The sequence below is a fragment of the Priapulus caudatus genome, unplaced genomic scaffold (genome assembly GCF_000485595.1).
Source record: "Priapulus caudatus unplaced genomic scaffold, Priapulus_caudatus-5.0.1 Scaffold8, whole genome shotgun sequence".
NCBI classification, from domain to species: Eukaryota; Metazoa; Priapulida; class Priapulimorpha; order Priapulimorphida; family Priapulidae; genus Priapulus; species Priapulus caudatus.
This window is the reverse complement of record NW_014577069.1, coordinates 55,198-61,826: the sequence shown is the minus strand read 5'-3', so window position 1 is coordinate 61,826 and position 6,629 is coordinate 55,198.

Genomic DNA, 6,629 nt, shown 5'->3' with positions numbered 1-6,629 from the left:
TGATGCTCAGCCTAGTGTTTACGTCTTTGATCGATGCTTGACTCTGTATCGTGTGCAACAGTGAAAAAATTAATTTTTTTCTTTCGGGGCCTTTTTTGCAAACCCCCCAAAATTTCGGAGTGGCTACTTTTTCATTTTCCAGGCTCTTTTTATCACTTTCCAGGCGCGACTTTTTTCAGGGCTGCTTTCCATCAAATGCTACACACAAGCACAGTAGCCTTATACACACTCGCGGTTATCTGCGCTGCGCACACACACACACCGACACACGCAAGACGCACGCACGGCACGCACGCACGCACGCACGCACGCCAGGCACGCACGCACTGCACACACACACACACACACACCACACACAGCACACACACACACAGACACACACACAGACACAACAGCTCAATATTCAAGACAGTTAATTCATCAGACTGACAACGACTAACATAGATAATCAGGAACTCACAATCACAACCACAACTGCGCACCTTGAATTAGTGAATACATCACAGGTTCAGCTAAACACAGAGAAACTATTACGGCTAGCCACAAACAGTGGAATGTCTGCCTGCTACTGATGCGAGGAGGATCGATCTGTTTATACGCGCAAGTCTCTTAGCGCGCTGCGGGGGTCAAGGCCCGCGTAAGGGCCCCTGGAAGCTCAGGGCTGGTTGAAAGCAGGCCCGCGAGGACGTGTGAATGGCTGCTGCCACATCGACGCTGCGCTAGCGTACGTGCCTGCTGGCAGGTGCGGCATTGATTGAGTCATGGGGGGAGGGCACGCCATTGTTCAGCGTCGGTACTAATCAACATACTAAAATGTAGAGCGTTGGCATTGCTGGACTATGAGAGAGCGACCAGCAAAATCTTTCGGGAAATTGACAAAAAGCTACGAATCGGGAATGACAGACGATGTGTGCGCAGGTGGAAAAAAATATACGTGTGTATTTCATTAGGATTTTCCATTGGATTACCGTTCTATATCTACGGCGTCTAGTAGGCCGCCCGCAGGGCACACCCGCACACACCACGCACGCATGGCAGGGCTACGCACGCACGCGCACACGATGCACTGCGGCCAGGCAACACACGCAAGCACGCGCGCAGCGCACACCGGCACTCACAGGCACGCTACGGCACGCACCCTACAGGCACACACGCAAGCAACGCGCCACAGGAAACACACTTATATATACCGCGGCGGCGGCGCGCGCTGATTGAATCAAGAGTGATAATTTAGAGATCTATATCTATTTATGCACTCTAGTGTTTGAATGCAATACAGCTACAGTACACACATGCATGCTTATGGATAAACACTTGACAGCACCACCATACCAGGAATTCTACCGCCGCGGGGAACGGCTGTCGCTTAGCGGCAGAGGGCCGAGTGAGATCGGCCAAGGCGCTCCGGGACCGACCTGGACAATCGATTTCCAGGGCGACTTTTCGCTTTTGGGGTCCGCCCCCCGATATCATTTTTGGGGCTCTTTTTGGCATTTCCCGGGGGCGAAAATCGCCGCCGCCCCCGTGATATTTTTTCCCTGGTGTGCAATGTGACGCTGCGCGAGCGGACATCGGGAATAGAAATAAAGGAGCAGCGGGAATGGATTGGACAGCTGCGCAGGGTTTTTATAATATTCGGAGTTCAATTATGGTTTGATATCATCGATCAACAAACAATAAGAACATTACATTGGGGACGAGGATAAACGATCACTAAGGAAGCACGTGAGTGAAAATGGCAGCAATTCAGCTTACAACCGCCTCCGTACGAGCCGTTTGATTGCCGATTCCGAAGGCAAAAATGTCCGATGGACGAAATGGCTGCGTAGATTGGAATGTAACGTTTTCAACGGCTGTGGCATCAGTTAACGCAGTGCAAAAGAAGGGATTACTGCTTATGTACGGTGGTTCTGACGCTCAATGACGATCGTAGAACAGCTTCGATCAGCAGTTATTGGAGCCTCTCCGGAAATTCCAGGGTCGGAGAGTCAAACAGGCTGTGGCCAGGTCAGGACGTTTACGGGCGAGTAACTGCCGCCATCACTGCTTATTTTAACCCGCGAGCCAACAACATTGAATTTCAAAGATACCTCTATCAAGAAAATCTGTCCAGGATACACCCAACATAGAAGATTTTTACTGCTATCCTTAAACCAACTGGCAAAACCTGTCAGTTTGCGAGCCTAATGCAGAGGTTAAGTCACAGATCATCATGGTTGTCGCTAGACAAGGTGCGTGACAAGGGGCTGAGTGGATCGGACGTAACATTAGACCAGCTATTGCAATACGCCCGCAACCTGGAAGTCACACATGCACACTCCAAGGCGATCAAGAGTAAGGGTGTTAATCTCCTAAGCCGGAACAAAACCAACGTTCGCATCAAAGTCAAAACAGCATGTCATAAACAGCCTGCGGAATTTCACCACTCGCCATCCAAAACTCAGCTCCAAACAGCACCACTAAGAAAGTGCCGGAACTGTGGAGGTCAGTGCCACACCAAGGTGGATTCAAGAAATGTCCGGATGGGTCAAGCGCTAGAAGGAAGAAAAATGGTGATAACGTAAAGAAATAAAGTAGTGCAAGACGACGCCAGTACAGTCCAGAAGTTGTGGAAAGCAAACCATTTGCTGCTGTAGTTGTCACGTCAAGAGTGCACAAATAGAGGAGGTAGAAGACACGAGTACACTACAAGTGAACATAGAAGCGTCAAGCCGCCTCACCACATTTTGACATCAACATTGGCAACAACCACATCACCATGATGGCGACTCGGGAGCAAAGCGTCAACCTGCTCTCTGAGGAACACTACCGCTCCAGTCAAAGTCCGCCGCCGCTACAACGTTCTTCAGCAAGGATATACGCGTTATGGCGAGACGACACACTGCAAACGCTTGGAGAGTTCACATCGTGCCTGACATACAAGAACAGGTCAGTGATGCAACACTCACCATAGTACGCCAACGGAAGCGCCTCACTTCTCAGTTGCGCAGACATCACGTCAACTCAAGCTTATCACACTGTGTGAACGCCATTGAAGAACGCAACGCAGAACAACTGGTGAGTGAATATATCGACCTGTTCACTGGCTGGGTAAGCTGAAGGACTATAACGTCACTACACATTGATGAAACCGTCAACTGTAGCACAGACACATCGACGCGTTCCATTTCACACGTGCGCAAAGACTTGAAGCTCCAACTTCAAGCAGATGAAGACCTCGAGTACTTCAACGACCTACCGGCCGACACCGTGGCGTCTCTCCAGTGGTCTGTGTCCCGAAGAAAACGGACAGTCCGGGTGTGCATCGACATGCGATGTGCCAAACACCAGCAATAAAGAGGAAGCGGCACTCAACGCCTACCAATCAACGAGCTGTGAACCGACCTCACGTGCGACAGTTGTTTTCTAAGCTAGACCTAAATCAAGGCATAACCAGCTAGCAACTCGACGAGGCCACACGGTACATACAACGTTCGACACACACGTCGGCCTGAGCAATTCACCAGGTTGAATTTCGGCATCTGTAGCGCTGCGAGGTTTTTTTAAGAAGCCATCAGACAAGCCTAGCGGTCTCAATGGTGTCATCAACCTGGCGATGACATACTCGTTTTCGGAACTGACCAAACGGCACACGACGAGAATCCTCCGAGCAGCGTCTCCAACGTCTGAGGGAAAAAGGCTCACTCTCTCCAAGAGAAGTGCGCGAGTTCAACAAACATCACTTGAATTTTTCGGTCACATCTTCTCGAAAGCAGGTCTTGCCGCTGATCCATCGAAAATCCAAGCAATTCTGGAGATGGAACCGCCAAAGTCTGCGTCCGAGATCCGTAGTCTCCTCGAATGTCAAACTACTGCGGTCCAGATTCGTCCACGACTACGCGACAATCACGCACGACCTCAGAGAACTGACCAAGAAAGAATCCCGTGCAATGGTTGGCAAACCATCAAGCAGCATTCAATGCGCTGAAGACCGCACTGACACAAGCGCCAGTACTGCGGTACTTCGATCCCTCATTGAACTGAACTGCACGTCGATGCCAGTCCTGTAGTCTCTGCGCAATTCTCATGCAGGCAGAGAAAGAGGCCCACGTTCACGACTGTACAGTATGCCAGCAGAGCGCTTACACCAGTTGAAACAGCGTTACAGCCAACAGAGCGCCGAAGCCCTGGCTATGTAGTATGGGCCTGTGAACACCTTCAAATCTATGTGATGGAATGTCAGTAACCATATACACCGACCACAAACACTGGTGCCGCTGTACAATAATCGCGGTCAAAGCCTCCAGCACGTATCGAACGTTAGACACTCAGACTCCAGCCGTACGAGATCGAGCTGAAGTATCGAGCGAAAGGACAATCCAGCAGTTACCTGTCAGACACGCACTAGCGTCACTGAGTGCTCTAGGAGAGAGGAGAGGGTTATGGAAGTACATCAACCACATCGGCTGCTACTTCTGCACCAAAGCAATGACCTGACTGAACTCCACAACTGCCACCGAACGCGATGCGACCCTGCAAGCGTCATTCACGCCATCCGTTTTGGCAAATGGAGATCGCGAGACAACGACCCGGTGTTAACACGGCATCATTCGATCGAATTCACAAAGTTCGAGGAGAACTGTCCGTGACCGAATCCGGCAACTTGATTCTACGTGCACACGGATTGTTGTACCACATGAACTGCACACAACGCGCTGTCGAGCTGGCACACGTTGGTCATCAAGGCATGCGTCAAGACGAAGGCGCTCATACGTGAGAAAGTGTGGTTCAGCGGTATAGACCATCGAGTAGAGGAAATGATTCGTAGTTGCATGGGCGTGCCAGTAGCGACGCCCACACCACACCACGGGAACCCCTAAAAATGTCAGCACTGCCTGAACGTCCATGGTCAGAGATCCAGCACTGATTTTGGACAGGTACCTGGCATGGGTACGCACTTATGGTAATCTCGCGACGATTCTCACGCTACGTCCGTCGTGAACCAGTGTCCTCTCTCACAGCAAGTGCTGTCATCCCTGTCCTTGACAAGAATCATTGGAGGAATTCGGTGTACCCGATGTGGTCAAGTCGGACAACGGACCCCCCTTCAACAGCAGCGCATTCTCTGACTCGCACGGCACAAAGGGTTCAAGCATCGTAAGATTACTCCGCTGTGGCGCTCGCAAATGCGAGGCCGAACGCTTTATGAGGACAGTAAAGAAGTCCATTAAGGCTGGCCCATAGCGGAAGAAAAGCTGGAACCAGGAGCTGCACAGCTTCCTCGCTCAACTATCGAGCAACCCCTCACAGCAGCACTGGCCATACCTCCAGCTACGCTGATGTTCGGGAGGGCCATCAAAACAACCCTACCCCGAATCGCGTACGAGCAATCGTCCAGCACGACGTCCGCCAGAAGGACAGCGAGTCAAAGCAAGGATGAAGGTGTATGCGGATTGCAAGGCATACGCTCAGAGAGTCTGGTATAAAAATTGGTGAACCGGCTGCTCATGAAGAGAGAGGGAATGAGGAAGTCTGACCCCCGTTGTCCAAAACCCCTCGTTGTGACGAAGAGAAACGGATCGATGGTGACAGCAGAATGTCTTGGAAAGACAGTAACCAGAACTCGTCCCCGATTCAAACACTCCCCACACGTCCAGAAACGTCCCGACGTCGTCTGATGAGGAGGAGGATGAGCTGGACTGCACAATACCCCGCGACCAGACGATCCGTCGCCCGGACACTTGTGGTCCAGCACGCTCCCAGGCTACCTGAGTGCAAGGCAGACCGGCAGCGAAAGCCGTCGGCTTCCGGAGAGATTCAAGGACTTCGTCATGAAGTAGAACTAGCTTCATGCTACAGGGAACGGCAATCTACCCTGACCCTGAGATTAATTGTTGTTAGAATGTACCTTATACAACACAGAGTCTTTCAATTTAAGGACTGTGCTAAAGGATTGAAGTTTACCTCTGGTACCATGTTTACGTTTAGTATCGATGTATGAGATATTCCTGTTTCATCAGCTACTGCTGAATATCGGTTTTTGTTAAAAATTGCGCTCATTTAATTTTAAACTAAAGCAAATAATCAGTGTTTTAATCATTTTTTGTATGGCATAGACATTCTGTTCAAGTTGGGGAGGAATGTGATGTCCAGCCCTAGTGTTTACGTTTTGTATCGATGCTGACTCTATGTGCGCAATGTGACGCATGCGTGAGCGGACATCCGGGAATAAGAAATAAAGGAGCAGCGGGAATGGATTGGACAGCTGCCGAGGTTTTTATAATATTCGGAGTTCAATTATGGTTTGATATCATCGATCAACAAACAATAAGAACATTACAACATAGACCCTATGAGCCACAGTAACAGTAACAGGTGCGCGTTTCACTAACGTCTGCTAAAGTTCTCCGCTAAGTTGTGCGATCGCTATTTAGCGAACGGAGGCATAACGGAGAACTTGGCGAACGGACAACTCTTGTTTCACAAACGCTCCGCTATGCCTCCGCTAAATAGCGGAGGAAAGCAGGTAGTCAGCTGGCAGATAACTACAAACATGTGTTGCAGTTGCTGGATTACGTTCTATCATATACATAAGCAACAGCGCTGTGACAGAGATAGCTCTAGAACTAACGCTTGGCAGAGAGGAAGCC